The sequence below is a fragment of the Capra hircus genome, chromosome 18 (assembly GCF_001704415.2).
Source record: "Capra hircus breed San Clemente chromosome 18, ASM170441v1, whole genome shotgun sequence".
NCBI classification, from domain to species: domain Eukaryota; kingdom Metazoa; phylum Chordata; class Mammalia; order Artiodactyla; family Bovidae; genus Capra; species Capra hircus.
Window position 1 is genome coordinate 19,766,760 of NC_030825.1, and position 22,232 is coordinate 19,788,991.

The window sequence follows — 22,232 nt, forward strand, 5'->3', positions numbered from 1 at the left end:
GGTTTTCCTTAATGAAAACAATAAATGAATTTAAATTAAAAAATAAATAAATTTTTAAAAGGAAAAAAAACTGTGAAAAACAAACAAAAATAATTCTAACAAAATCATAGTCAGACCTATTTTATTTTTATTGTTTTATATATTTTAAAATATTTATTTCTTTTATTCATTTGGCTATTCCAGGTCTTAGTTGTGGCACACAGGATCTTTATTTGCAGCGTGTAGGATCTAGTTCTCTGACTAGGGATCAAACCCTGGCCCCCTGCATTGGGAGTGTGCAGAGTCTTAGCCACTGTATCACCAGAAAAGGTTCCCCCCTCCCCCAATATTTTAAATAACTAAAGTATAGGTGCTGCAGGTAGCACTGAGTGGGGATTCTGAGTCCTGACCCCTGGGTCTCCATATTGTCCCCCTAAGCACCCCACTTTAGTATTCTTGCCTGGAGAATTCCATGGACAGAGGGGCCTGTCATGCTACAGTCCACAGGATCACAAAGAGTCGGACATGACTGAGAGACTAAGAAGCATCCTTCCTGGTATCACTCTGGTATCCTGGTACTTCCAGAAACCCTTCCTGAAGCTGCTACCCTAGAGGCCTGCTCTGGCAATGATGGCCTTCCTTCCTATGGGCCTTAGAGTGCCTGCCACTTTATTCTGGGGCAAACTTGCTCTAAGTGAAAAAAAAAAAAAAAGTAATAGATTCCTGGCTACAGCTTGCTACAATAATTTTACAGAAAAGAAGAAAAATCAGAGCTCCAGTTATTGTTTTTTTTTGTTTGTTTGGGGAAGAAAGCTTTCTCGTTCAAATGTGGGCACATGGGTAACACAGTTTCATTTCACAGTTCGCAATAAAGATACCTGAACTCTGATGGTTTCAGCAACCTCCGGCTACTTCCCCAACACGCGCCCTGTAATATAAGCTGTAATTTTCACTGTGCGGCAGGGGCAGGCTTTATGGGCTGGGGGATGGAGCAGAGTGTCATGTCGCCGCCTGCTTGCCACAGGCTAATCGCGTGGAACAGAGCTCACCCTCCAAATGTCACAGAGAATGAGGGAACAGCTCCACCCCATCCCCACTCCACTGGCCCTTTGGATGAGAGAAGCAAGTGGTCTCTGGGCCCTTCTGGCCATGAGCCGTCTACCAGGCTCATCTCAGGTTTCATTTCAACTTCCTCCTCCAGGGCACAGTGGCTCCTCCACAGAGCCGCTGCAGCCCAGCTCTGTTCCACTGGGTCTCTGTTCTCTATTTCCACAGATCTCTACCCCTCTTCTTGAGGTGTGGTCAAATATTAACACACAAAGCAGGTTTTCAGTGAGTGCTGAATTGTTACATAAGAGGCTGGATCATTGTGACCTCATCCCCACATGGCCACCATTCCTCGGCCTCAGGCCAGATTGCTGTCATTCATTGCAGGCAGCCGGTTATTGCTTCAAAGGCTGCAGCAGGGGCTCTCTTGACCTCAGCACTGAAAATGGGGTTTTAATCAAACACAGGAAAATTCATAACCACTCCAAGCTCCTTGTCTGTCCATTTTTGGAGAGTGGTATTACTTACTAGTAAATGAAGATGTCTAGGAAGACCAATGGATAGGTCAAGGCTCACTCTTGTGATATGAAGCATGGCTTTTTGTTAGCTTGTAGCTCAGGCTGTGCTAGATTGTAATAATCCATCCATGGAAGTGTTGACTGAGCCTAAATCCCTGTTATAAAATTAAAATATATTTAGTAGGTGGAAATTCAAACACATTTAGTAGATGGAAAGCCCACAGATGCCTGAGTGCAGGAACTATGTCTACCCTTTATTTGCTTTGAACAAATCAATGGGAAATCCATTCTCAGCCATGAAGGGCACAGTCCACACCCCAGGTTTGCTGAGCTGCTAGTGCTTTAGAGACTGATGCTGTTTGCAAAATATTTTGATTTTTCCCTGTTTCTGGGACATGGTACTATTTCACTTCGTGAGTCCCTTTTGATTGGGTGTAGTCTGTTGACTATTTGTGACGAGTGTGTTGTGAGTAGAAGTAATTAACCTGATCCTTGGCCCTATGAGAACAGGCAGCCACAGTACCTCACACTCAGAGGAGGAAAATGTGATGTAGTAGAAAAGCCTTGGGCTTGAATTAAAACCCTGGCTTTGTAACTGACCTGCTCTGGGGCCTTGACAAGTAACTTAATGGGCCTGAGTCACTGTTTTCTTTCTTTCTTTTTTTAAATCTTTTTACTGTTTTCTTACTTATGAATTGGTACTCAGGATGCTTATTACTCCATGGAGTATTTGAGGATTAAGTGGTATCATTTTTGTAAGATCCCTGGTAGAGCACCTGAAACATAGTAGGGGCTTAACAAACAAGAGTTCCCTTATGCCAGCCAGTTAGAGTCTCACAGTGTCTCTCCTTACCTATCTTGATAGAGGTGTGGGTGGGCCTGGACTTGAAAGCTAATGTTTCCCTCAGAGTTTGCCATGTTCTGTTATAGGGGCACATCTGAACACAGAACCAAGGAAAACATTTACTGGCAAGGAAGCAGGCAGCTGCTGGAAATGCACTGACTCTCTGCATCAGGTCGCTGTTTCAATGGACTGTTAAATGTCAAGTGAATGTTTTCCTCCTGCCTTGAGACCTTACTGAGATCATCTCTCTGTTATCCCAGTGACAACAGGTTGGCAGTCTTGATCTACTTTAAGGTTGCATGCTATGACTTGGAGGAGGGCAGTTAACTAGGTGTATGCATTAAGACAAAATTATATCTCTAGCTCAGGAGGTTTGTATGAATTCAGTTCAGTTCATTTCAGTTGCTCAGCTGGGTCCAACTCTTTGCGACCCCATGGACTGCAGCACGTCAGGCTTCCCTGACCATCATCAACTCCCAGAGCTTACTCAAACTCATATCCATCGAGTTGATGAGGCCATCCAACCATCTCATCCTCTGTTGTCCACTTCTCATCTTGCTTTCAATCTTTCCCAGCATCAGAGTCTTTTCCAAGGAGTCAGTTCTTCACATCAGGTGGCCGAAGTATTCGAGTTTCAGCTTGAGCATCAGTCCTTCCAATAAATATTCAGGACTGATTTCCTTTAGAATGGATTGGTTGGATCCCTTGTAGTCCAAGGGTCTCTCAAGAGTCTTCTCCAGAACTATGGTTCGAAAGCATCAATTCTTTGATGCTCAGCTTTCTTTATAGTACAACTCTCACATGCATACATGACTACTGGGAAAGCCATAGCTTTGACTAGATGGACCTTTGTTGGCAAAGTAATGTCTCTGCTTTTTAATATGCTGTCTAGGTTGGTCATAGCTTTTCTTCCAAGGGGAAAGCGTCTTTTCATTTCATGACCTCAGTCACCATCTGCAGTGATTTTGGAGCCCCCCAAAATAAAGTCGGTCACTGTTTTCACTGTTTCCCTATCTATTTGCCATGAAGTGATGGGACCAGATGCCATGATCTCAGTTTTATGAATGTTGAGTTTTAGGTGAACTTTTTCACTCTCCTCTTTCACTTTCATCAGAGGTTCTTCAGTTCTTCTTCGCTTTCTGCCATAAGGCTGGTGTCATATGCATATCTGAGGTTATTGATATTTCCCCAGGCAATCTTGATTCCAGCTTGTGTTTCATCCAGCCAAGCATTTCTCATGATGTACTCATGATGTACCATGATATAATGGTCATATGAGTTAAACTCGCCCATTCCAGTCCATTTTAGTTCTCAGATTCTTAAAATGTTGATGTTCACTCTTGCCATCTCCTGTTTGACCACTTCCAATTTGCCTTGTATGAATTATGTTACTAAAAACATGTGTGTATGTAATCATTCAAAAATATTTATCAAACCCTATTATGTATCAGGCATTGCTCTAGAATCTAAGGATACAGAGGTAAATAAAAGATAAATATGCCTCCCCTCATGGAGTTTACATTCCAGTGGCAAAGGCAGATAGATCATAAGAAAGATAAGCAAGTAAAATTTAAAAAAAAAGTTAACTAGCAACAAATGTTAAGGAGAAAGATTAAAGTATGGAAGGGGAATAAGAAATGTTGTCATTTAGATTGGATTGCCTAGGAAGGTCTCATGAGATGGACCCTTCTGAGCATACATAAACATCAGCATCTCCAGGCTGTGAAAATGCCTCTCCATGCCCAATCTTGTACTACCATTCTAGATAAATCCAAAATGATGACCAGGATTTGGTTCATATGACTGGTACTGGGAATAGTCAGAGAAAGGGTGAGCAGAAAGTAAGTACACTTGAGGACAGATGGTAGGAGTGCTGGGTGCAGAGATGACCCTGAAAAGGTGAAACTATGCTCTTTCAATTGTTTACCCAAAACCTATTTATGCTAAACATGTCATTTTAAAGGGTTTTGGGACTTGCCTAGTGGTCCAGTAGTTAAGAATCCACCTTGAAATGCAGAGGATGTGGGTTTGATCCTAGCCAGAGAACTAAAATCCCACAAGCTGCAGAGCAACTGAGGCTTCATTCTCTGAGCCTGCGTGCAACAACTAGTGTTGATATGCTGCAATGAAAGATCTCGCACGATGCAATGAGGATCCCCATGTGGTGCAACTAAAACCTGACACAGTCAAATAAATGAATTAAGTATTAAAAAAAAAAGGCGGGGGGCTCAAAAATTATAACTAAGCTTTTTAGTCTGTGTCAAGCCCTGTCCATGGTTCTGATATCATCAGCCCATTAGAGTACTTGCAATTAGGAAAAGGATCCAGAAAAATATTAGTATTAGTAAACACTTCCATAAAGTGTGCTGCCTATCAAGCGCTATTCCAAGGGTTTACATATACAAATTCATTTACTTCTTATCATAACCCTATGGAAAGAACTATTATTATTCCTATTCTGTAGATGAGGCAACCAGGGAAAAGAGAGGTTAATTTCTTGCCTCAATTCACACACCTAGCAAGTATCAGAGCCAGGAGTCTGAACTCAAGCAATCCTATTCCAAACCCTTTGCTTTTAACTACTACACTGCCTGTCTATAAGCAAAACAATCGAAGATTGTAATATAGCATAATAGGTGTTAGGACAAAACTTGTAGTTTTTTATATCATCAATAATGAAAGAGATGGAAGCAATCAGATTTTGACAAAGGGTCAAGGATTCAGGTGCAAGAAGAGAAACTTATCTCATGCTCATCTTCCTAGGACTGGAGCATAACTGACTTGCCCAAGAAAAAAGGGTTTTTGATGTTGAAGACTGGAAGAGAGAAGGAGAAGGAAGGGGGAGGGTCCATGTTCATATATAAACTCTGTCACCCTGTGTGAACTTGAAATGTGTCTAGGAGGAACTGTTAACAGTGTGTGTTTCTGGTAAACACCTTTGTTCCTTGAGTTGACTATTTTTAAACTTTTCAAGCTGAGCTAACTCCAGGTGTGACATTTTAAAGCACTTGGCCAAATTTCTGTTAGGTGAATGAGGGAGGGGCATAGAGGAAAGAACCCAAGATAATTTATTTAGACTTGAGTAGACAATAAGGTAGAATTTTGGACTGATACTTCAGCCATCTGGTATACTTTTGGTGAAACTGGTATGGCAGAGGGCAGGAGGTGAGTGAGGTGGAGTGGAATGTCCTTTATCTTTTTTTCCTTCAGTTTAACAAGCATTGATGTGACCACTGGCTCTTCACTTAGATTGTGCTGAGTCCCTACTCTCCAAGATGTTCTTGGATGCATTATAGCAATAGTAGTTTCTGATGCATATTCATTTCCTGTACTTCTTGTTTTCCTGGTTAGCTTTGAGTCTGAAAGATAACATTTTAAAGACCATAGTTGTCAAGAGGAAACACGTATTCTAAATTTCAAGAGCTGCTCTATTTATCAACCAATAGATAGGCTTAGCTAACTCAGACTCTAATCTTCATTCCTCATCATGTTAGAGAAAATTTTTGAACTGGAGAACTTGTTTTTTACTTCTATGGATTCAGTTTGGAAACTACTGCAGGCCCCCTAAGAAAAAGCTTCATGTTCAGTGTGGAGATGAAACAACATAGCTCCTCACAGTCTGTAGCCTGGACGAGTAGAGGGAACTGTGTAAGCAATGAGCAGTTTGCCATTAGCATTTCTCCAGCCTTCTTGACTCTAGTCATGGGAGAAGCACAAAAATTTCACTGGCTTTCTAAGGGGATGAGGCTGGTGGCTGAGTTGCATTGCAGGACCCCTCAGAGCTTGGGTGAGGCTGTGGCAGCTGAGACCAAGGAAGGATTGGTTCTTTGGGACACTATACATTTTAACACTATGGCTACAAATGTCAAGATATGGCCATCTCCAAATCAAGCAACCCAGAACCTCTCCCCAGCCCCTACCCCCCAAAGCCACACTTTATTCAGAAGCTCCTCATCACTAGGCTACCACGCAAAATCTCCCTTGAACTCAGCATGACCCAGAAATACAAAAGCAGAGAACATGGAGAGAAGACAGTACTTATGAAATTTTGTATTGCCCAAATGTTTACCTAAGAATGTTAGGTATGATGACTTTTTCCCTTTCACAGAACTGGAAAGTTATCCTCCCTGGCAGCTTCCGGGATGCAGGCTATTCCATTGCTCCCTTCTGAAATCTTTGGGGCAGGGAGCCTTCTTCCCACCTGAGGCTGGTAAACACTTCACAGGCACTTGGTACACACAGAGGAGAGGAAGGAGTTGGGGGTTCGGAGGACTTGAGATGGAGGGAGGAGGAAGCTATATTGGGAAAGTAAAAAGGGTGTGAAGAGCTCTTAGCCATCTTTCTGTGTGGAGGCTGCAAAGGGATCAGACTCCATCCTGCTGATTTCTACAGTTCTATTTTAGAGGCCTATGTGGTCATGTTCTGAAGGACTAGACCCTTAATGATAAGAGCCTTTTTCATGAAGTATTCACACACTTGAGGGTCACATATTCTACCAACCTTAAGGAAGAAACTAGAGTAAACTTATCACACACACCCCCAAGACACTGGCGAGCCAAAGTAGAACAAAACTTTCCTCAATGTCCTCTTTTCTCCACTTTTAAAACAGAAAATATAAGAAATGCAGAATAAGACAAAATATTCTGCTTAACATATGTTGCGATCACCCCCAGAATGAACAAATATTGATATTTTGTCATAAATGCTCTAAAATACATTATAGACACAGTCAAATTTACCTTTTTAAACCTTCATGAGTCCATCTCTCTCTCCTTCCTCAGGGAGAACAGCTGTTATAGAGTTTGTGTTTATCCTTTCTGTCCATGCCTCTATTATTTATGAATTCATAAACAAAGGTATGACATTAATATATATGCTTCAATTTTTTTTCTAAATGATAGCACATAGAATGTATCATTCTGCAACTTGCTTTCTCTGTGCAACAATTTTTTTTTAGATCATTCTGTGTAAATTTATGTAGTTAGACTCTGTTAGAGGCTGAATTGCATCCTTCCCAAATTCATATATTGAACTCTTAATCCCTAGTACCTCAGAATGTGGTTGAGTTTGTAATTAGGGCCTTTAAAGAGATAACAAAACTGAAATAATGTCATTAGTGTGGGCCCTAATCCAATAGGAATGGTGTCCTGAGAAGAGGAAGGAATTTGGACACACACACATAGAGACAAGACCGTGTGAAGACATAGGCAAAAGATGGTCATCTATAAGTCAAGTAGAGAGCCTAGACCTTTCCTCATGGTCCTCAGAAGAAACCAACTCTGTCAACACCCTGATCTTGGACTTTCAGCCTCTGAAATCATAAGAAAATAAGTTTCTGTTGTTTAAGTCAATGGTACTTTGTTATGGCAGCCATAGCAAACTAATACAGGATAAACCTAATACAGGATACTTTGCAAAAAGAAATATTAGTGGAGCGTTACCAGCTATTCACAGACTACTATGTCACTTTTCCTTGGGATTTGTGGATTTTATCAGATGAACTGACAAATGTCTAATGCCACTACCTTGTTGGATTTGAGTTGTAGGTACCATCACAGGTTTTTGAAGAATTAATCTCAGGGTGAGAGATCCTTCTAGAGCCCGATAATTATCTCTAGGAAGTTGGTCTTTTATGATGATTACACAAAAATTCCCAGATCAGAGACTGACACATCACTGGACTCATCCAAAGAGCATTATTGGAGAAGGCTATGGCCACTCCAGTACTCCTGCCTGGAAAATCCCATGGACAGAGGAGCCTGGTAGGCTGCAGTTCATGGGGTCGCTAAGAGTCAGACACGACTGAGCGACTTCCCTTTCACTTTTCACTTTCATGCGTTGGAGAAGGAAATGGTAACCCACTCTAGTGTTCTTGCCTGGAGAATCCCAGGGACGGGGGAGCCTGGTGGGCTGCCATCTATGGGGTCACACAGAGTCAGACATGACTGAAGTGACTTAGCAACATAGCAACAACAAAGAGCATTATTAGCCACTGGCTTCTAAATTCTTTCTAGTCTGCAGAGTTTGATCTGTTCTCCGAAGGGGCTGCTCTCAATCCAAGAGATCAGCATGAGAGCTGTTGTTGTTTAGTCACTAAGTCATATCTGGCTCTTTGAGACCCAATGAACTGCAGGACACTAGGCTTCCTGTCCTTCACCATCTCCCAGATTTTGCTCAAACTCATGCCCACTGAGTCAGAGATGCCATCCAACCATTTCATCCTCTGTCACCCCCTTCTCCTCCTGCCTTCAGTCTTTCCCAGAACCATATTCTTTTCCAGTGAGTGGGTATTTCATATCAGGTAGCCAAAGTATTGGAGTTTCAGCTTCAGTATCAGTCTTTCCAATGAATATTCAGGATTGATTTCCTTTAGGATTGACTGGTTTGATCTCCTTGCTGTCCAAGGGACTCTCAAGTCTTCTCCAGCACCACAGTTTGAAAGCTTCAATTCTTCAGCATTTAGACTTCTCTATGATCCGACTCTCATATCTGTATACAACTACTGGAAAAACTATAGCTTTGACTATACTGATCTTTGTTGGCAAAGTGATGTCTCTGCTTTTTAATATGCTCTCTAGGTTTGTCCTAGATTTTCTTGCAAGGAGCAAGTGTCTTAATTTCGTGGCTGCAGTCATCATCTGAAGTGATTTTTGAGCTCAAGAAAATAAAATCTGTCATCATTTCCACTTTACCCCATCTATTTACCATGATGTGAGGGGACTGGATGCCATGATCTTAGTTTTCTGAATGTTGAGTTTTAAGCCAGCTTTTTCACTCTCCTCTTTCACCCTCATCAAGAGGCTCTTCAGTTCCTCTTGATTTTCTGCCATTAAAGTGGTATCATCTGCATATCTGTGGTTGTTGATATTTCTCCCACAGTCTTGATTCCAGCTTGTGAGTCATCCATCCCGGTATTTCTCATAATGTACTCTGGATATAAGTTAAATAAACAGGGTGACAATATACAGCCTTGATGTACTCCTTTCCTAATTTTGAACTAGTCTGTTGTTCCATGTCCGGTTCCAACTGTTGCTTCTTGTCCTGCATACAGCCTTCTTAGGAGACAAGTAAGGTGGACTGGTATTCCCATCTCTTGTAGAATTTTCCACAGTTTTTTGTGATTCACCCAGTCAAAATCTTTAGCGTTGTCAATGAAGCAGAAGTGCTCTCAGTTCAAGAGATCACATTTCAGAAGTCTCCAATAACACTAAAAGGTCTTAGAAAAGCAGAAGATGTCATCATACATCCTAGAACCAGCTTGGGACATCATGCATCATTTTTAATAAGGCATTTGTGGCGCTATGGAAAAGGCTTCTGCACCTCTAACACTGACCCACAACTGAAGGAAACACCTGGATAGATTCCATCTGGTCAAAGGCCAAAAAAGTCAGCAGGTCCTAAACCTACACTTCAGATTTGCTCACAGAAACTTCGCAAGTTGACCTGCAGACTCTGACCTCCTGGCCTTGCTGCAGGGATGGAATAAAATAACAGCAGCTAGGAAAACTCTTTGCTGTGTGCAGGCAGCTCATAAAGAAACCACAAAGTTTGCTTGAAAATTCAATCCTAAAATCAAAAATCCATTTTAGCCCATGTGTTTAACATGCTCAGGGAAAAGGAGGTGTTTGGTCATCTTCAGAAGCATTTGGGAGACATTGTCTATAGTGGTGAAAAATTGGAAACATCCCAAATGTCCACAGAAAGAAATCTTTAAAAGTGAAATTTGCTAAAGTAAACTGAAGCATATAAATGTATACAGCATATACAGTACACCAATGCAGCCATTAAAAGGGTATACACTGACATGGAAAGATGTTGAAGATGGTATGACTTGGGGGGAAAAAGGATGACTTTAATTACTGTAATAGTCATTAGACTCCCCTGGTAGTGGTTAGGAATCCACCTACTGGTGCAGGGAACATGGGTTTGATTCCTGGTCTCGGAAGATCCCAAGTGCAGCAGGAAAACTAAGCCAGTGCTCCACAACATTGCTACCACAATGTGAAGCCCACACATAGCAACAAAGAGTAGCCCCGACTCACCACAACTAGAAAAAGTCCAGGCACAGCAATTAAAACACAGCACAGCCAAAAATAAATAAATAAATAAATCTTTAAAAACAATGAGTACACTGTAATTCTATTTTTCTTTTTAAGTAATACATTTACAAAGAGGAGACTAGTCATATGTAAAAATGATAGCTGAGTTATCTCTGAGTGGTAGGTTTATAGATATTTGTATATTTTCTCCTTGCTGCTTCTTTAGGGATGCATATACCCATACACAGGCACTTCACAAAGTATAATTTACTCACTCTGAGATTTAGTTTCTCTCCATGTAGTGAGAGAGAACTAGGCAATCTTTAGGCCTCTACCAGATGTGATATTCCAAGACTATGATTCCAAAGAATGGGAACTTAGCTAGACTAAGTGACATAAAACATGATTACCAGAAGATTGTTTACTTTATTAAACAATCAAGTTGTTGAGGACCCAGAGCTGACTGTCACACCTACACAATCCATTGTCTTCCATGATGTGTTTCCTTTGAGAGAAAACAGTAATAGTTCATAGGTACTAAATATATCATAGTCTTGGCATTGTACCAAGTGTTCTCAATGAATCATTTTAGTTAACCTTCATGATAACCCTATGAGGCAGGTGCTACTATTGTCAACATGCTTCAGATGAGGAAGCTGTGACTTTCAAGAGATCAAGTCAGAGTTCAATGTTAATAACCAGAAAGGATAGGAAGGTGGATTGAACACAAACCTGAGATCCTATAGCCTCAGTTTTACACTCTGCAGCCACTAAAAGAGCACTTCCTCCCAGCCCCGAGCAGCCCACCATGAGATGCCTGAGAGCTTAGAGCCAGGCGAGGGACCAGGAGGCAAATGTAAGCCTCTAAGGTCCAGGAGCAGTGGTGGAGAATGATGAACTTGCATCTCACTAGGGCAAAGGATGCCACTCCCAGGAACTAGAGCTGAACTTGGCGAGGAATGCCTTGGAAATGTCAAAGTGGTTTCTCTCCATGCAGACTCAAAGAGACTGGATTTAGGTGAAGAACTGCTAGTAACAGAGGACCAGTGAGAGAAATAAGCTATATCTAGGTGCTTGTATTTTCTTAAAAGTGTTACATAAGGTTTTTCATATTGGAAGTGAACTAATGGATCATGCTGTCATTTTAATAAAATGTGCTACTTTTAAAAGCAATAGGTATTGGATTGGAGCTATGGTATTCCATCCTTGCCCTGCTCTGCAGGGCAGGGCAACCCAGGTTCTCAAGCCAGCTGACCTCCCCCGGGGCTCCACAAAGGCAGCACTTGTTGAGCCAGATGACACTGATGGAGTCAAATGATCAGAGGAAGAGAAGAGCCAGGCTATGTCCCTTCTACTGCCTTTAGCAACATCCCTGTTAATGACTGTATTTCCTCTGAAACTCACGCTTTCACTGAATGACCTGCTACATTTCCAGCTTCTGCAGAGTCACCGAGGGTCCAGTAACCCCACCTCCCTCACTGTCCTCCCAGTCTTGTGGTAGTAGCAGCTTCTTGCTATCATTAATCTTTGGCTAGCTTGCCATCCTTTGCCTGATTTTTCTATTCTTACATCCTTTGTGTAATCAATAAGTTTCCCTCTTCTTGGAGTGTTTTCCCCCTTATTGGGTGTGGTTGATATGTTCCCTCAATGATCAATTTCTGCCATCAGAAATACCTGCCATACATGGTAAAATGTTTCAGGCAGTATAAAGGAATTTTAAGGGAGTGCTGCAATAACTTAAAGATGGGTGATATTAATACCAGTCACGAGCTATCAGGTGTGACATTTAACTTGGCCATTAAAGAATAAGGGAGTTTGGAAGACAGAGAAAGCAAGTAGAGCCACAATCCCACAGTGGCTGGAACCAAAACCACCTCACAGAAAGTTAACCAGGAGGAAAAAAGTAGAGGGCTCTGTCCCAGATAAAGAGGCAAGTTAAAACTCCAGAATAACAACCAAATGAAGTGGAGATAGGCAATCTCCCAGAAAAAGAATTCAGAATAATGATAGCAAAGATGATCCAGGATCTCAGAAAAAGAATGGAGGCAAAGATTGAGAAGATGCAAGAAATGTTTACTAAAGACCTAGAAGAACTAAAGAACAAACAGATGAGCAATACACTAGAAGGAACCAATACCAGAATATAGGATAAGTGACCTGGAAGACGGAATGGTGGACATCATTGCCACAGAACAGAATCTAGAAAAAAAAAAATGAAAAAAAAATGAAGACAACCTAAGAAGCTTCTGGGACAACATTAAATGCACCAACATTCACATTATAAGGGTCTCAGAAGAAGAAGACAGAAAGGACCCAAGAAGATACCTGAAGAAATAATTGCTGAAAACTTCCCTAACATGGGAAAGGAAATAGTCAACCAAGTCCAGGAAATGCAGGCAGTCCCAGGCAGGATAAACCCAAGGAGGAATACACCAAAACATATAGTAATCAAAATGATGAAAATTAAAGATGAAGATAAAATATTAGAAGCAACAAGAGAGAAAAATGTCAAATATCATATATCAGCTGATTTCCAACAGAAACTCTACAAGCCAGAAGGGAATGGCATGATATATTAGAGTGATGAAAGGGCAGAAACTACAACCAAGAATACTCTACCCAGCAAAACTCTTGTTCAGATTTGATGGAGAAATCAAAAGCTTTCCAGACAAGCAAAAGTTAAGGGAATTCAGCACCACCAAACCAGCTTCATGACAAATATTAAAAAAAAAAACTTCTCTAGGCAGGAAACACAAGTGAGGGAAAAGACCTACACAAAATAATCCCCAAACAATGAACTTTTGTTTAATAATAGGATCATATATATATAATATAGTAATAATAGGATCATATATATCTATAATTACCTTAAATGTAAATGGATTAAATACACCAACCGAAGCCATAGATTGGCTGTGCAGATGAGAACACTCACGTGTATGTGCTTCCTCTTACCACAACACTCTACTTAACTCTCCAAATTGTATGTATTTTTTTACATTGTTAGGTTGATCATGTTTACACTATGGCTTGCAATTGTAATTATCTTTTATCTTTTGTCTGGCTATCGATAATGAAAACACGATAAACATCTTTTACTACTGTGATTATGCAACTATTATTTGCTTAATACCATTGTATCATGATTGGTCAACAGAAAAGAATAGAACTCTGTATCACTAAAATTACAGTTTAATAGAAAAATTTGTAATCCCTTTTTAAAATCCAGATGCATGACAGAGTTATTCTGGAATTTTTTGAATAATGCCAATGCCCAGGTGTTGCTGCGTGAGTGTGTGCTTAGTGGCTTCAGTTGTGTCCAACTCTCTGCTACCCTATGGACCATGGCTTGCCAGGCTCTTCTGTCCATGGGATTCTCCAGGCAAGAATATTGGAGTGGACTGCCTTTTCCTTCTCCCAGGTATTGCTATTCTTCTCCAAAGATCCAGATGTGTTTCTAATGAGCAGTTTTGTTTAAAAACAGCTGGACTATGTATATATGATGATCTTTTACTTTTATCTAGTTTGTTTCACTTTTTCTAGTTCATAGTTAGTGCTTCCATTTCATTTAGTTTATGTTTTTCAATTTCTCTGTCTCTTTGTTGTTGTTCTTTCTCAAGACTTTGTCAAACATAGTAGAAAAGCTTTTGTTTACATATATAAATATGTATTTTAGAAAATTTAGAAATTCATTTTTAAAAAAGAATAAGGGAGCTTGAGGAGATAAGAGCATTGTGGTTGGGGAATCTGTATAAGCAAAGGCATTATCCATGGCCTTATTGTAAATAATGAGAACCCTGGCCTTATTGTAAATAGTGTGTTGGTAATAAAAGACAAAGTGGATAAGTGTCTAACACTGTGTGCAGAAGTTTCTCAATCAAGATACACCTGAACGTGGGATGTACAGAGTGTGGGGGAAATTATAGATGGTGGACAAGTCTAGAACGTAAAGTAAGAGGGTACTGGAAGGGGTAAACCAAGACGGGCATATCAGGGTCTGACAAAATACCAGCTTAGAGGTTTGGATTTCATCTTAAGGAAACCTCAGTCGCCATTGATGCCCAGTGCCTGGCATGTGAAAGGTTGAGTAAATGAGCAACTACTGACAATTTTGATAAAGGGGAGGGAATGGAGGCATGCTCTACAAAGCTTGCTCTGGCAGAAATGTGGGGTAGCTTAGGGTGGGGAGAAAGGAGAAGGGAGAAGAAAGGACCTGTTAGAAAACTATTGCAATCAATCATGGACATGAGAAAGACAAGAAGGACTCAGGTCTGTTAGATATTTTAAAAATAGAGTTGCAGATCTCAGATGTGGGGGATGATGGAAAGAGCAGTGTGAAGTTGTCTCTGGGGCCCAGCACCTAAGTGACTAGGGGAGGAGATATTCTACTGAATCAAGCAGAGATCCAAGGACAGCAGGAATGAAGACGCAGGAGATTCATATTTAGTAGTGACAATTATTTAAAACCCACCCTTGGATCCTCTGATTTTTTTCTTTCTTGTTATTGTAAAGACATTCATTTTTTTTCCAACCAAATAAATCATTCTCTGTCAGCAAGCTAGGGGGGAGGGGATGAAGAAAAACGATCTCGGTTTGCTCTTGGCTTTTCCTCTGTCTAGTCCAAACACTGGAAATGTCAAGTTTGCACACTAATTAAACATGTCTGTCTCGGACTGCACTTGTATCTTTCACTGAGAAGGTGTAGATTTCCAGGGAGACATTACACATTCATGTTTTCAAATAACAGCATTTTGAAATCTCCCTGTGTGACACAAATACCAACTTTGTGAAAGTGTCTCCTGATAGGAAAGACACCTGTGTAAGGCAGCTTGGGTCTGAGAGAGCCAGGTTGTGCTCAGTCCATGCCCTTTAACTTATTTTCTAGGAGAGCCACTCTGGGAGCCTCTGTAGGGCCATCCCTGGGCCTTTTGGGATTTCCATGAATTCTACTGCTCAGCTGATACCTCCCAAGACTTGGTCTCAGAAAAGCTTATTCCCTGGTTAGGTTGAAATTGTCCCTGTCATGATCCCTGGTGTCTGCAATTTTGTCTTTTTGCCAAGACTTTGCAAAGCCTTACTAGAATCTTATATGGGAGGCATCATTATCACCCACATCCCACAGACAAAGAAATGCAGCCTTGAAACCCTTATAGAATGAGATTCAGTGATTACATATTTTCTATGTGATAAGTATATGCCAGACATGGTTAGATGCTGCAGATACAATTGCAAACGTGACCAACATGGTCCCTGCCCACATGGGGATTTAGTCTGGTGGAGAGAAAGTAAATTATTGGGAAAATGGAGAATCAGAGAGTTTAGATCATTTGCCAGTGACAAGATACTAAATGGCCATGCCCACTCAATTTCAAATCTTGAATTTGTCTTCTTAGGGAGTAAAACATGGATCTTAAAAATGGGAGGAAAAGTTGTGGGTATCATCTGAATCCCTGCAAAGTCAAAGGAAAATGAGAGTTGGAGGGGAAATGGCTGAGACTTATATGTGTGAAAGGGTTATGTTATGCTGCCCAGATTGCCTGGAGGGGCTGACTTGCATGGAGGAGGCCACCACTGACCTCACCATGGCCAAGTTACCGCATGGTGAGGATAAATAAAAGCAGCAAGGCTGTTCAAAGGCAGAGTTTTCAACCAGCATTCCAGGACCTGTTTTAAGTCCAAAAAATCTCATCTTCCCCAACTGAACATGGGCACTTTGACTCATCACTTGATCAAGAGTTCCCAGTCTTGGGGATTCCAACTTCAGTTCAGTTCAGTTCGGTCGCTCAGTCATGTCCGACTCTTTGTGACCCCATGGACTGCCACATGCCAGGCTTCCCTGTCCATCACCAACTCCTGGAGCTTGCTCAAACTCATGTCCATTGAGTCGGTGATACCATCCAACCATCTCATCCTCTGTTGTCCCCTTTTCCTCCTGCCTTCAATCTTTCCCAGCATCAGGGTCTTTTCCAGTGAGTTGGTTCTGTGCATCAGGTGGCCAAAGTATTGGAGATTCGGCTTCATCATCAGTCCTTCCGATAAATATTCAGGACTGATTTCCTTTAAGATTGACTTTAAGATTCCTTTTGATCTCCTTGCTGTCCAAGGGACTCTCAAGAGTCTTCTCCAACACCACAGTTCAAAAGCATCAATTCTTCGGTGCTCAACTTTCTTTATAGTCCAACTCTTACATCCATATGTGACTATTGGAAAAAACATAGCTTTGAAAAAGAAAAGCTATAGATCTTTGGGAATTCCAAAGATCTGTAATATTTTTTCATGTTCAGGGTGGGGGTTCAAATTAGAACATTAGTAATATGTTTTTATAAAACCCCACTGTCTACTACTCAGAGAAAGAAATGGAAACCCACTCCAGTATACTTGCCAGGGAAATCCCATGGACAAAGGAGACTGGTGGGCTATAGTCCATGGGGTGGCAAAGAGTTGGACATGATTTAATGACTAAACAACAACTGTCTACTATTACCAATTCTTGTTAAAGAAAAGACATTTCCATATCAGGTAAAGAGAGAAGGAATAATATCAACGGGAATATGAAATTTAAAACAACTCTTTAAATTGAATTATTTTAGTCATTAAAAATAAACAAACTCTAACTTGTTGTCATTTTTCTCGTTTCCCTGTGGGCTATGGTAAAAACTACACCATGGAGCAGCCCTATCTTTGGACCCAAGCCCAGCAATTGGGAAGATGGTCTCTAGGCTCCTGTCAGTTGCTCTCTGCTTGCACTGGCCAGGAGACAGTCTGGGGTCTGCAGCTATTCTTCTTGGAAGCGGACCCATCCTGGCAGCATTCCAATCCCAGGGTTGCATCTAGAGGCCTCTGATTGGTCTGTGATCACTGAAATGGCCATGTCCTGCCAAAGCAGCTGTTTCCAAGTCCTCCCACATGGGGGCTGCATTTCCACTGTGTCTGGAGGCTCTTTTACTCGCCACATCAGTCCCCACTGACAGATTCAACCCAGTCACTATAGGAAGGGAAACAAGGCTGCCTGATTAAAAGCAAGAGCCTTTAGTTATACATATACATCTGTCCATCATTTTCCAAATTCTTTTCCCATTTAGGTTGTTACAGAATACTGAGCAGAATTTCCCGTCCTATACATTAGGTCCTTCTGGTTATCTATTATATATATAGTAGTATGTATATGTTAATCCCAAACTCCCAATTTATCCTTCCCCAACCTTTCTCCTTTGGTAACCATAAGTTTGTTTTCTAAGTCTGTAAGTCTGTTCCAGTTTTGTAAATAAGTTCATTTGTATCATTATTTTCAGATTCCACATATAAGCAGTATCATTTGATATTTGTCTTTCTCTGTCTGACTTACTTCACTTAGGATGATAATTTCCAGGTCCACCATATTACTGCAAATGGCATTATTTCATTCTTTTTAATGACTGAATAGTATTCCATTGCATGCACGTACCGCAACCTCTTCATCCATTCATCTGTCGATGGATATTTAGGTTGCTTCCCTGGTTAGGTTATTGTAGAGAGTACTGCAATGAACACTAAGGTGCATGTATCCTTTTGAAACGTGGTTTTCTCTGGATATATGCCCAGAGGTGGGATTGTTGGATCACTTGGTAGCTCTATTTTTAGAATCTTAAGGAACCTCCATACTATTCTCCATAGTGGCTTTACCAATTTACATCCCCACTAATAGTGTAGGAGGGTTCCTTTTCTCCACATACTCTCCAGCATTCATTATTTGTAGACTTAAAAATTTTTTTTATTTTGTGTTGGAATATAGCCAATTAACAATGTTATGTTAGTTTCAGGTGTACAGTGAAGGGAGGCCACATATATACATGTATCCATTCTCCTCCAAACTGTCCTCCCGTCCAGACTGCCACATAACACTGAGCAAAGTTCCATGCGCTACACAATAGGTCTTTGTTTGCTATCCATTATAAACATAGCAGCGTGATTATGTCCAAGACTTTTTGATGATGGCCATTCTGTCTGCTGTGAGGTGACATCTTATTGTAGTTTTGCTTAAACTTCAACAGTGGCTTCGTGAATCCTCAGCATTGTAAGCAGACCAGATGGAAGAGCAGATCTATTATCATGAAGGCCAGTGCTCCTCCCCTTCCAAAGGATTCCGCAGTCATGGAGTCACCTACTCTCCTCGCGGATGGGGAGTTGAGGATGGTACTTCCACTGTTACCGCCCCATGAACACGGGAAAGGTCTACTTCACCACTAATACAGTTTGCTTTCCTAGGGTATTTCCATCAGAAAGTCAGTGGTTCAGATGTGCACCTCTTGGCAGAAAGGGAACCAGCATGGAGGAAGGGGGTTACAGATGAGGCAGATGTCCTCTGGAGGGGGGTGTGGCTGGGAGGAGGCAGTGGGGAAACAAGCAGTTTCCAGAAGGTCATCAGGCAAAGCCCTGGAAGGTTAGACTGTATTTGCCAGCCCAGATCTGGACCTGGCTCTGGGGCTTTGTGCCAGGGGGCGCCCACTCTCTTCTCTATGTTGTTATCTTTGTTGGCCTCACTGTGAAGCTTGCAGGATCTCACTTCTCTGAGGATCTCTCTGGGTTCCAAGCTGGACCACAGCAGACAAAGCCCATAATCTTAACCACTAGGCAGCCAGAGAAATTTGCTTTTTTTTTTTTTTTCCAGCCATACTTCGAAGCTTGCAGAAATCTCTGGTTCTGCAGTAGAAGCAGAATGAAGTCCAATTAGTTTCTTGAGATTCCTCCCTCCCTTCCCTGCTCTGTTCCATGTCTCATGTGACCTGTAAGAACTGCATTTCTTGTCTTCATATTCTTTGGCTGATAGGGGCTGCCAGTGGAGATGCTGGGGTAGATGGAGGAAGAAGGTGGTATACTATCTTCCCCACTCCCTCACTTCTCTCCCCATCAGGTCACTGTGGGCTAGGCTCTTCAGATCAGAGTTCCTGCCAAGTGGTTCTTTCCCTGTGCTCCTCTCTCTAGTTTGGGACACCATTTCTCCCCTTCCTCCTTCAGATCCAGGCCAAGTGGACAGTTCCCTGCTGAGCCTGGCTTTAGATACTCTGCTACCCCATGGTACTTTCTCTAAACCTTGTAAACTAGTCCTTTTATTAATACCCCTCAAGTTACTGACTCCGATCTTTACTACCAGAACTCTGACTGGGTCAAGAGGCTTTAGAAATAGCAGGCAAAAAAAAAAAAAAAAGTTCCCCTGCCCTCTGAGCATTTACAATGGAATTGGAGATGTAAGCAGCAAACAGAAAGGGAACAGACATTGCTATTCAGCTGTATCTTCTATGTGACATTCGCAAGGCATTTATGTGATCAGAGAAAGGGGACAGAATGGACTAGAGCATCAGAGGAAGCTTTTGAGAGAAGGCAGTGACTCAAGTAGGCCTTGAAGTGTGGTCAGTGTTTTGGGAAGTGGGGAAGAGGGCAGTGGCCCACTGAGTGGAAGAACAGACTAAGTAAAGAACAGGGGTCAGAAATACCCTGGGGCATGTGACTCCAAGTCTGAGCATCAGTGGCCTGACTGGAAACAAAGTGGGGGAATAAGAAGGGAAACGTCAGAAGAGGCAGAAGATGCATCGCCAGTCTGGGATTTGTTAGAATCAGCAGAACCAAAGTCTGCTGAGGCCCTTTCTCCCTCATCTGCTCCCATCACTGAGCTCTCAGATCAAATATCATTATTATTTTTTTTGACAAGCCATCTCTGGTACCCAGCCTCCAAGATTTGCCCCAATGATATCCTCCTCTTGGTATTTACAACGTAGTCCCTTTCCATTGAGTGAGTGGGGTCTGGACTTGGTGCCTTGTATTTAAAGAATAGAATAAGGTGAGACGGTGTGTGTGTGTGTGTGGTGTACTTGTGTGTGTCCAAGCTTGCTTCCTTCCTTGCTATTCCGTGAACACACACACCCATTTCAGCATGATTGTATTTACTGGTATTTATTTCTAGAAACGTCTTTCTCAGTTATGTGCTTAGTTTGCTCTCTTCCTTCTTTCAGTTCTCTGCCCACAAGACAGTTTCTGCATGATCCTTCCCTGACCATCTTATTCAAACTGCAACCACATCTCACCAATGCCATCCTAGCCTCCTCTCTGATTTGCTTTTGTTCATAGGATATAGCCTTTTCATACTGTTCATGGTGTCTCCATGAAAGGACAGAAATGGTATGGACCTAACAGAAGCAGAAGATATTAAGAAGAGGTGGCAAGAATATACAGAAGAACTATACAAGAAAGATTATTTTGACCCACATAACCATGATGGTGTGATCACTCACCTAGAGCCAGACATTCTGGAATGTGAAGTTAAGTGGGCCTTAGGAAGCATCACTGCAAACAAAGCTAGTGGAGGTGATGGAGTTCCAGTTGAGCTATTTCAAATCCTAAAAGATGATGCTGTGAAAGTGCTGCACTCAATGTGCCAGCAAATTTGGAAAACTCAGCAGTGGCCACAGAGCTAGAAAAGGTTAGTTTTCATTCCAGTCCCAAAGAGAGGCAATGCCAAAGAATGCTCAAACTACCACACAATCGCACTCATCTCACACGCTAGCAAAGTAATGTTCAAAATTCTCCAAGCCAGGCTTTAACCGTACATGAACCGTGAACTTCCAGATGTTCAAGCTGGATTTAAAAAAGGCAGAGGAACCAGAGATCAAATTGCCAACATCTTTTAAATCATCGAAAAACATCTATTTCTGCTTTACTACTATGCCAAAGCCTTTGACTGTGTGGATCACAACAAACTGGAAAATTCTTCAAGAGATGGGAATACCACACCACCTTACCTGCATACTAAGAAATCTGTATGTTGGTCAAGAAACAGCAGTTAGAACCGGACATGGAACAACAGACTGGTTCCAAGTCGGGAAAGGAGTACGTCAGGCTGTTTATTTTCACCCTGCTTATTTAACTTGTATGCAGAGTACATCATGAGAAATGCAGGCTAGAGGAAGCACAGGCTAGAGTCAGGATTGCTGGGGGGAATATCAATAACCTCAGATATGCAGATGACACCACCCTTATGGCAGAAAGTGAGGAAGAACGAAAGAGCCTCTTGATGAAAGTGAAAGAGAAGAGTGAAAAAGCTAGCTTAAAACTCATCATTCAGAAAACTAAGATCATGGCATCTGGTTCCATCAGTTCATGGCAAATAGATGGGGAAACAGTGGAAACAGTGACAGACTTTATTTTCCTGGGCTCCAAAGTCACTGCAGATGATGACTGCAGTCATGAAATAAAAAGACACTTACCTCTTGGAAGAAAAGCAATGACCAACCTAGACAGCAAAGTAAAAAGCAGAGACATTACTTTGCCAACAAAGGTCCATCTAGTCAAAGCTATGGTTTTTCCAGTAGTCATGTATGGATGAGAGAGTTGGACTATAAAGAAAGCTGAGTGTCAAAGAATTGATGCTTTTGAACTGTGGTGTTGGAGAAGACTCTTGAGAGTCTCTTGGACTGCAAGGAGATCCAACCACTCAGTCCTAAAGGAAATCAGTCCTGAATATTTATTGGAAGGACTAATGCTGAAGGTGAAACTTCAATTCTTTGACCACCTGATGCGAAGAATTGACTGACTAGAAAAGACTCTGATCCTGGGGAAGATTGAGGGCAGGAGGAGAAGGGGGTGACAGAGGATGAAATGGTTAGATGGCATCATCAACTTGATGGACATGAATTTGAACAAGATCTAAGAGTTGGTGATGGACAGGGAAGCCTGAAGTCCACGGAGTTGCAAAGCATTGGACACAACTGAATGACTGAACTGACCTGATAGCACATGGCTCACATAGTACATATTTTATTATTTATCCTATTT